The 10980-nt window shown below is 39.6% G+C and overlaps 1 pseudogene; it reads left to right on the plus strand.

The window, feature by feature from the left end:
- Positions 1-8616: 8616 nt before the first annotated feature.
- LOC111157742 lies at positions 8617-10423 on the plus strand (annotated as a pseudogene).
- The last annotated feature ends 557 nt before the right edge of the window (positions 10424-10980 follow it).

Raw genomic sequence — 10980 nt, forward strand, 5'->3', positions numbered from 1 at the left:
CAGGATCTGTGGCCGCACCTGGGAACTTGGAAATTGAATGAGACACAAGCACATCACAACTGCCAAGCTAAGAAACCAGCAAACAAACAACTGATAAAAATAAATGTGATATAAAAGACATTTACTTTACTGATTCTTACTGGGTAGTGGAATATAGTGATTGGATGTTCAAGTTTGGTTCATAAAACAACACTGTAGATTAGGATAAGATATGGATTATAAAGTCACAAACCCATTCTGACTTTGTCTAAGTTACTCTGCATTGTGGGCCTCAGTTTCCTTCCCTGTAAATAATGAGGTGTAACTGGAAAATACTGAAGGCTTCTTTCATTTTTATTATCCCGTGATCTAAATGTTCTCACAGTCTACAAGTCCAACATACAGCTATTCTGCAGACTGTGAAAAAGTCATCTCATCCAAAAATATTTCCTACAAGGAAGAAATATTTAGGATTTTATCAAAGATGGTGACCTTTGAACATAAAAACGTATATATTACATGACAGGGAAAGTATAGCTTTTAATTCTTTCCTTTCTAGACAAAATCTAATCAACTGAACATAACATACTAAAAACTATACAACACAGAATTTAACCCCAGGAATGAAAATTAATCATAACACCAATAAAATAATAAGAAGAATGCATTATAGCAACAAAATATGTTTTTCAAAAATCCATTACCTTATTAGATGTTGACTTGGTATTTGTTAAAATTTGATTTTTTTAAAGTAAGATCTACACCCAACATGGGGCTTGAAGTTAGAACCCCAAGATCATGAGTTGCATGCTCTACCAACTAAGCCAGCCAGGTACCCCACAAATTTGGTTTTTTAATTAAGACTTTACAAAAGTGGGCACCTGGGTGGCTCAGTGGGTTAAAGTCTCTGCCTTCAGCTTGGGTCATGATCTCAGGGTCCTGGGATAGAGTCCCACATCGGGTTCTCTGCTCAGTGGGGAGCCTTCTTCCCCCTCTCTCCACCTGCCTCTCTGCCTATTTGGGATCTCTCTCTCTGTCAAATAAATAAATAAAATCTTAAAAAAATAAAAGACTTTTAAAAAGTAATGGAGTTTTTTCCACATGATAAAGTGACCACATAATTTTTGGGTTGTACTGAAAACAAAACTACACAAGGATGCTTTCTATTTTCATGTTAATCCAACAGTATTAAAAACACTTTCAGTGGAGGCACCTGGGTGACTCAATCGGTTAAATGTCAACTCTTGATTTCAGCTGAAGTCATGATCTCGGGCTCCTGAGACTGAGGCCCATATCAGCCTCTGTGCTCAGTGGGGAGTCTGCCTGAGGATTTCTCTCCCTCTCCTTCTGTACCCTTCCCCCATTCTCGCTCTCTTTCAGATAAATAAATCTTTAAAAAAAATTTTTCAGTGGTTTTGCTCCAAAACAGTTAAAAAACAGTTCCAAAAACAGTTAAATATAAAATTCCAGTAAGAAATGTATAGAGGTTGACAGATAGCAAAATAAATCTGGATTGGCAAGAGTTCCAAAAAATAAAGAAGGTATTGCTTGAGTTACCTTCAAAGTTTTACTTCTCAAAGTCAAGAAAATAAGACAAGTGGATTGGAAGAAAATATTTACAAAGATTCATCAGATAAACCAAAATGTACAAAGAACTCTTTTTTTTAATGTTTTTTGTTTGTTTGTTTTATTTCTTTTCAGCGTAACAGTATTCATTGTTTTTGCACCACAACCAGTGCTCCATGCAATACGTGCCCTCTCTAATACCCACCACCTGGTTCCCCCAACCTCCCACCCCACGCCGCTTTAAACCCCTCAGATTGTTTTTCAGAGTCCATAGTCTCTCATGGTTCACCTCCCCTTCCAATTTCCCTCAACTCCCTTCTCCTCTCTAACTCTCCTTGTCCTCCATGCTATTTGTTATGCTCCACAAATAAGTGAAACCATATGATAATTGACTCTCTCTGCTTGACCTTTTTCACTCAGCATCATTTCTTCCAGTCCCGTCCATGTTGCTACAAAAGTTGGGTATTCATCCTTTCTGATGGAGGCATAATACTCCATAGTGTATATGGACCACATCTTCCTTATCCGTTCGTCTGTTGAAAGGCATCTTGGTTCTTTCCCCAGTTCGGCGACCATGGCCATTGCTGCTATAAACATTGGGGTACAGATGGCCCTTCTTTTCACTACATCCGTATCTTTGGCATAAATACCCAGTAGTGCAATGGCAGGGTCATAGGGAAGCTCTATTTTTAATTTCTTGAGGACTCTCCACAGTGTTCTCCAAAGTGGCTGCACCAACTTGCATTCCCACCAACAGTGTAAGAGGGTTCCCCTTTCTCCACATCCTCTCCAACACATGTTGTTTCCTGTCTTGCTAATTTTGGCCATTCTAACTGGTGTAAGGTGGTATCTCAATGTGATTCTAATTTGAATCTCCCTGATGGCTAGTGATGATGAACACTTTTTCATGTGTCTGATAGCCATTTGTATGTCTTCATTGGAGAAGTGTCTGTTCATATCTTCTGCCCATTTTTTGATATGATTGTCTGTTTTGTGTGTGTTGAGTTTGAGGAGTTCTTTATAGATCCTGGATATCAACCTTTTGTCTGTACTGTCATTTGCAAATATCTTCTCCCATTCCATGGGCAAGAACTCTTTAAAAATCAACAATAAGAAAATGAACCACCAATGTAACAAATGGGCAAAATAACAGATTCCTCACTAAAGATGATATACAGATAGCAAATAAGTATATGAAAAGATGTTCAACATCAATGTCATTTGGGAACTGCAAATTAAAATAACAATGCCTAGAGGCACCTGGGTGGCTCATTTGGTTAAGTGTCTGACTCTTGATTTTGGCTCATGTCATGATCTCAGGGTCCTGGGATGGAATCCCACATCAATTCCATGCTCAGCAGGGAGTCTGCTTGAAGATTCTCCTCTCTCCCTCTGCCCTTCCCCCTGCTCACACACATACACACACACTTTCTCTCTCCCAAATAAATAAATAAATCTTTAAAAAAAATAAAATAACAATGCCTAAATATCATTGAGATGAAGGTAGAACATCCAGAGAAAGATTTTCAAGAGCCATATGAGGGATGCCTGGGTAGCTCAGTCGTTAAGTGTCTGCCTTTGGCTTGGGTCATGATCCCAGAGTCCTGGGATCCAACTTCACATCAGGCTCCCTGCTCAGCAGTAAGCCTGCTTTTCCCTCTCCCTCTCTACCTGTTTGTGTTCCCTCTCTACTGTCTTTCCCTCTCTCTGTCAAAAAGATAAATAAAATCTTTTTTTAAAAAAAAGAGCCAAATGAGGGAGAAATATTTAAGACAGCCCACACTAAGGCATTTTGGAAAAGTACAAGCTTTGTTCTCAAAGTTAGGCCATAATTCTAGAAATATCACTTTTTCTTAGTCATAAAGAATATGGACATCTCACTTCTGATCATGTAGGATTGGCTTGTACCTAATCAACATTTCTTTTGAGAACTAGAAGATAAATGCAAAAACATCTGTTTCAAAGTACTGGAATGTCTAACAAGGGTGTCAACAGTCAGAGACCAAGACCTCAGAGGGAAGAAAAGTACACTGAAATGAACTTGGTATTCTGTATTATTCTATGTTATCCTCAAAGTCTTTGTCTATTTGGCACAAAACTTGAAATTCAGGACTACCAAGGCAGCCAGAACTTGTTGGGTCAAGATCCCCAGAAGAAGCAAAATGCTTTTAAGGTGAGACTAACATTCTGCATCAATTATTTCCATGAGATATTTGCCATTTCCTAAGTAGCACATGACAAGAATATTAGATGAGCAAAAAGTAGGCCTATGAGGCTAAGAAGCCAACCAGATCTGTAGTTCAAAATTGGAGCTCAGGGTCTGTCAAAAAAAGGTGACTGGTAATAACTTCTCTAGTTAGAGGTATGGTAGGTCATGGAAGCCCTACACTCCACAAATAATACTGAACAAGAAATAGACCATCACAACAAAAGAAACACAAGTTTGAAACAGCTCAGTCCTAGATTACATTAAGATGATTTGCCTCTGCCTACACAAAGCAAAAGTCATTCTTTTCTAGAATAAGATAACACCAGCCAAAATCTCAATTATATCTAAAAATGTCAATTTGGGGGAAATCAGAGGGGGAGACAAACCATGAGAGACTGTGGACTCCAAGAAACAAAGTGAGTGTTGCAGAGGGGAGGGGAGTGGGGGAATGGGTAAGCCTGGTGGTGGATATTAAGGAGTGCACGTATTGCATGGAGCATTGGGTGTTGTACATAAACAATGAATCTAGGAACAATGCATCAGAAACTAATGATGTATTTTACGGTGACTAACATAAGTAAATAAATAAACAGATAAATAAATAAAATAACAAAAATGTCAACTGACCAAAAAAAGACCACAGAAACATATTCATGGGTTATCTACATATTGAAGTTATTAAATATGCATTTAATTTGCATTATTAATATGCATTTTATTTTAACTTTTTTCTCACATCCATTCATTCATGCATTTATTCAACAAACATTTGCCTTTCTCTAGCTTTATTAAGATATAATTGAACTATGTGATAACTGTGATAATTGTGAGTTTACGTGTACAAGATGATTTGGATATATGTATATCTTGTGAAATGATTATCACAAGAAGGCTAGTTAACATATACATCACCTCACATAGTTACCATTTTGTGTGTATGATAAGAACATTAATGGTCTACTGTCTTAGCAAATTTAATGTATATAATACACTGTTGCTAAATATAGTTAGCATGCTGTACATTGTCTCCCCAGAACTATTCATTTATAATTAGAAATTTGTACACTTTGACCAAGATCTCTTCATTTTCCCCAACCCCTAGCCTCTGGCAACCACTAATCTACTCTCTGTTTCTATGAATTTGGCTTTTCTAGATTCTACACATAAGTGAGATCATAGAGTATTTGTTTTCTGTCTGGTTCCACTTAGCATAATACCCTCAGGGGTCATCCATGTTGTCACAAATGGCAGGATTTCCTTCTTATGGCTAAATACTATTCCATTGTGTGTATACATATCCGTGCATTTGTTGATAGACACTTAGATTGTTTCCATGTATTAGCTATGTGAATAAGGCTGCAACGAACATGTGGGTACACATATCTCTTCAAGGTAATGATTTCATTCCTTTTAATACACACCCAGAAGTGGGACTGCTGGGTATGTCAGGTCTATTTTTAATTTTTTATTGACTCCCCATACTGTTTTCTATAATGGCTGTACTTATTTACATTCCCACCAACAGTGAACAAGGATTTCCTTTTCCCCACATCCTTGGCAATACTTGTGATCTCTTTAGACATACATTTCAAAATGACTTTGATTAATGTGTTCAAGTAAATAGATGGCAAAATGGAGAACTTCTCTAGAGAACTGGAGTCTATAAAATAGAATCAAACATAAATGCTAAAATTGAAAAATATAATAACCAAAATTAAATACATTAGGTACAGAAGAATTAATAAACTAGAATGGGGTCAATAGAAAATGTTCTCACAGAAATACAAGAACAAAAAATGGGAAATACAGCATAAAATCACTAAAATCTTGTGGGAAATGGTAAGATCTAACATAAGTTTAGAGTCACAGAAAGAAAGGACAGAATGGGACAGAGCAGTATAATTTATGAAAACATAGTTAAACAGAAATTGAAAAATTCAAAAAGCAATCCCAAAATTTGTATTCAGGTCAGAAAAGACCCTGAATAGCCAATGTAATGTCGAAAAAGAAAACCAAAGCTAGAGGCATCATAATTCCAGACATCAAGCTGTATTACAAAGCTGTAATCAAGACAGCATGTTACTGGTACAAAAATAGATACATAGTTCAACAGAACAGAAAGGAAAACCTAGAAATGAACCCACAACTGTATGGTCAATTAATCATCAACAAAGCAGAAAAGAATATCCAATGGAAAACAGACAGTCTCTTCAGTAAATGGTGTTGGGAAAATTGGACAGCCCTGTGCAGAAGAATGAAACTGGACCACTTTCTTACACCATACACCAAAATAAACTCAAAATGGATGAAAGACCTAAATGTGAAACAGGAATCCATCAGAATCCTAGAGAAGAACATAGGCAGCAATTTCTTTGACCTCGGCCACAGCAACTTCTTGCAAGTCACGTTTCGAAAGGCAAGGGAAACAAAAGCAAAAATGAACTATTGGGACTTCATCAAGATAAAAAGCTTTTGCACAGGAAACAGTCAACAAAACTAAAAGACAACTGAAAGAATGGGAGAAGATATTTGCAAATGTCTTCTCAGATAGAAAGCTAGCAATAAAGATCTATAAAGAATTTATCAAACTCAACACCCCCAAAATTAAAAAATCTAGTTGAGAAATAGGCAGGAGACATGAAGAGACATTTTTCCAATAAAGACATATATGAAAAAATGCTCCACATCACTCGGCATCAGGAAAATACAAATCAAAACCACAATGAGATACCATCTCACACCAGTCAGAATGGCTAAAATTAACAACGCAGGAAACAACAGACGTTGGTGAAGATGTGAAGAAAGGGAAGCCCTCTTACACTATTGGTGGGAATGCAAAGTGGAGCAGTTACTCTGGAAAATAGTATGGAGGCTTTTCAAAAACTTAAAAATAGAACTACCCTTTGACCCAGTAATTACAGTACTAGGTATTTATCCAAAGGATACAAACATAGTGATTCAAAAGGGCACATGCACCCCAATGTCCACAATAGTCAATATGGAAAGAGCCCAGGTGTCCATCAACAGATGAATGGATAAAGAAGACGTGGTATACATATATACAATAGAATATTACTCAGCACCAAAAAGAATGAAATCTTGCCATTTGCAGCCACGTGGATGGAACCAAAGGATATGATGCTAACAGAAATAACTCAGTCAGAGAAAGACACCAAACGATTTCACTCATTTGTGGAATTTAAGAAAACAGATGAACATAGGGGAAGGGAATGAAAAATAAAATGATAAAAACAGAGAAGGAGGTAAACCATAAGAAACTCATAACTATAGGGAGCAAACAGGGTTTCTGGAGGGGAGGTGGGTAGGAGATTAGGTAACTGGGTGATGGGCATTAAAGAGGGCACTTGATATAAGGAGACGCGGGAGTTGAATGCAACTGATGAATCACCTCTGAAACTAATACTACACTATGTTAACTAAATTCAATTTAAATAAGAAATTTTTTTAAAAAAGAAAATTTCAAAAAGCAGAAAGGGGACATTATGGTGACACAGAGGTAGTAATTACAAGAAGTAGCTACCATCCTTAGAGCTAGGGGTACAAGGAGATGAATTTGGACGGCCAGCCACTAGAAGCCTGCAGGAGATTCTCTGAGAGTGGGGACTCAGATCCTTGAAAAGGCACAATGCCCATCTGCGTTGCTATCTCAGGAGTTCAGAGAAGGGACCTTTGGAGCCGAGAAGGGGAACTTTCTTGCTGATGCCATGTCTAAGAGGGCATAAGGGAACTAGTTCTGGGAGTGCTGAGAGAAAACTGGAAAGTGGAATCCCAGCTATTGCTGGGGTGCTAACAGAAACAGCAAGTAGTTTCCCTTCAGTGCCAGAACCTAAAAGAAGTTGGTTGCCAAATATACTTCCCAAAACCTGCGCATCACAAAGCATAATGGTGGGTTTGAAGATGAAAAGTTGCTTAATAACTATGAACCTCCTGCAGAATAAATACAAAAGAAACCACAGCTCACCACTTCATAATAAACTACTGAAAACCAAAGACAAAGAGAAAAATGTAAAAACAGACAGAGACAAAAGACAAATACCTTTTAACAGCACCACTCTTAAGCACAGGCAACTGTGGTCCTGCCCTGGACTTGCGCTTTGAGGGTTCGTGTTCAGCTTCCTTCCCACCTTTCACTCTCGACAGGGTGAGGGCCCTGCCGTCTGGCTGATTCAAGCCCCCGCAGCCAGCACACTCTGTAATTCGGGCTCCAAACATCTGGGGCCTCGAATTTCCTCCCCACAGAGCCTCGGGTCCACCTCCACCTCCCTTTCGGCTGGAGTGCCGGGAGCGTGCTGGTGCCGGCTGAATTCCTTTAGCATACAGACACCCTCATCATTCAGGAACGACCCAAGGATGGGACAAGAAAGGGCCTTGGGTCAAGTGCCTCCATTTTTCGGCCTGGGAAAGAAGGCGCACGGCTGCCTTTGAAAGAACCACCAGTAGACTGAAAACTTCCCAACAGACGTGACGGAAACCTTAAGGCAATGGGAAGATATTCTAGAAATGATAAAAGTAAATAAATGAAGATGAGAGTTCTAGCCCTCAAAATGTACCGTAGAAAGCGAATGTACCTCAAAAACCGAGAGAGCGGAGCGCTCCACCTCCACCCAGCACCTCGCGCACCGATGCTCGGGCAGAGGAGAGGTCCGTGCGCACGCGCGCAGGGGATGCCGGTCCTGTCAGGCAGTCCCAGGCGGCATTGCGCTGCGCCCCCAACTGTTGCCAGTGGGGCGGCGGGTGCGCAAGGGGAGAAGACTGTCGGGAAGGCGTGAAGTTTAAAAGGCAGCCCTCCTCAGGGCCTCCAAGAGCTGGCGCTGCCTGGACGAAACACCACTGCCGCTGAAATGGTGGCAGCAGGCTGGAGGGACAGCCCCTGCTACTTCTTCAAGGTAGTGGAAAGCTTCTTCAACCACAAGGCCAGCATCCTGGAGGGCAAGCTGGTGTCACAAGTCCAGAATGGCAAGATCGAGGAGCAGAACCAGAACCGGGTCCGTGGCATCCTGCGTATCCTCAAGCCCTGCAACCACTTGCTGAGCCAAATCTTCCCCATCCTACAGGACAACCGCGCCAGGGACGTCATCCAGGATTATGGGGCCCAGCACAGCCAGCACTGCACGCTCCTGTTACAGCAAAGATATGAATGTAAAGTAAGTAAAAGTTTTGGCTTCCCTTGTGACATCCAAATGTACTGTGGCTGATGTGCCATTTGGGGGTGGGGGTGGCTAATGCTGGTGTTAATAACAAGAACTACACTAGTAATGAATTGGAAAAGATCAAAGGGGTTTCACCATGGAACTCACGAAAAAGAGTTGTTTGGTTTTTTGTTTTTGTTTTGTTTTGTTTTGTTCTTTGGTCTTAGCGTTGATGTGACTTCCCTAGACATGGGCATATTGCAAGCAAGCGATGTCCTAGATTGCTGACACGTATGCCAGCACCACAGAGCATGTAAAATAATGTACATCCCTGCCATCCTGGTAAATCCATCAGTCTGGGTTGCATCTACCCACATCTCTCTGCTACTGGCTGTAGTGTTTTGCATGGGATTGAAACTTCTTTTTTTTTTTTTTTACAGTTTTTTTTCTTTTTCTTTTTCTTTTTAATTTCTTTTCAGCTTAACAGTATTCATTGTTTGCACCACACCCAGTGCTCCATGCAATCCGTGCCCTCTCTAATACCCACCACCTGGTTCCCCCAACCTCCCACCCCCCGCTGCTTCAAAACCCTCAGATTGTTTTTCAGAGTCCATCAGAAAGGATGAATACCCAACTCTTGTAGCAACATGGACGGGACTGGAAGAGATTATGCTGAGTGAAATAAGTCAAGCAGAGAGGGATTGAAACTTCTTAATGAAGTCTCTTTCATGAGCGTTTTCAGAATGACACCAGGGTTTGGAGAAAATTTGTTTTTTAAAATTTGTTATTTAAAAAATATTTGTTTTTTATGGATTTGGCAATTTTGCGGTCTATATTTGTATTGTAATTTTGCTAAATGTGTTGGTGTTGCTGAATCTGTTGGGAGTCTATGGAACTCAGATTGCAACATGGATCAATCCTGAATTTCTCCAAGGCAAAGCCCCAGGAAAGAAGCATCTTACAAGCAAAGTGGCATACTCATCCCTATTGCCAATGAGAAGCAGGTGACCAAATCCTGTGCAGAGTCAAAGCCAAGATCATTGTTGAAACTGCCAATGAACCAACAACTCCAGAAGCTGATAAGATTTTTCTGAAGAGGAGCATTATGGTTATTCCTGATCTATACTTGAATTCTGAAGGAGTGACAATATCTTACTTTGAGTGGCTGAAGAATATAAATCATGTCACCTATGGCTGTTTGACCTTCAAGTATGAAAGTGATTCTAACTTCCATGTTCTCATGTCTGTACAAGATAGTTTAGAAAGAAAATTTAGAGAAAACCATTGAACTTTTCCCCTTGTATCCACAGCAGGGTTCCAAAACAGAATATCCAAGAAAGACAATGTGCTTTCTGGCTTAGCTTACATTTGGAGTTTTCTGCCAGGCAAATCACACACATAGCCACAAAGTATAACCTAGGTTTTGAACAGAACAGAACAGAACAGAACAGCTACCTATGTAAGCATCACTGAGAAGGTCTTCGAAGTGTACAATGAAGCTGGTTTGACCTTTAAATAAATGGATCATAGCTGACTTCTTCACTATCCCCTTTACCTGTAACTTCCGCAAACTTATCACAAGTTAAATTTAACCACAGAAAGATTTTTCTTTAATGGACATCGTTCTCAATAAGTCCGTCCAATCAGCCCTTTAAGAAGAAAGAAATTAAGGGGGAGATCACATAAATATTGGTGAGTGTGAGAGTAGAAATTGCATGTGCCAGAGGGCCACTTGGGGATATTTTGCCTTTAAATAAAAAGTCTTTTCTTCTAGCTCTGTGCTCCCTTGCTCCATAGGCTGTTCCCAACATGTTAATTGCCTTTTGTTTCAGCTGAGCAATCAGTCATTTGCATAATTTTGCTCTCGCCAAATCTGAGATGGGACATCCTATAAATCTGATGCATTTAAGAAATGGGTGTCTGGCATTTTCAGAAGGTAGTGTTCTAAAATTAGTTACTATTTTTTTACATCAGCAAAATAACTCAATTTCACAGGCTGAAAACAAAAACAAAACTGTTTCTTACATGCATTTTATTTTTTTTAAATGATAGAAGTACATGTTGCTATAATAAAAT

The sequence above is a fragment of the Enhydra lutris genome, unplaced genomic scaffold (assembly GCF_002288905.1).
Source record: "Enhydra lutris kenyoni isolate GAN:26980312 unplaced genomic scaffold, ASM228890v2 scaffoldscaffold56, whole genome shotgun sequence".
Taxonomy (NCBI): Eukaryota; Metazoa; Chordata; class Mammalia; order Carnivora; family Mustelidae; genus Enhydra; species Enhydra lutris.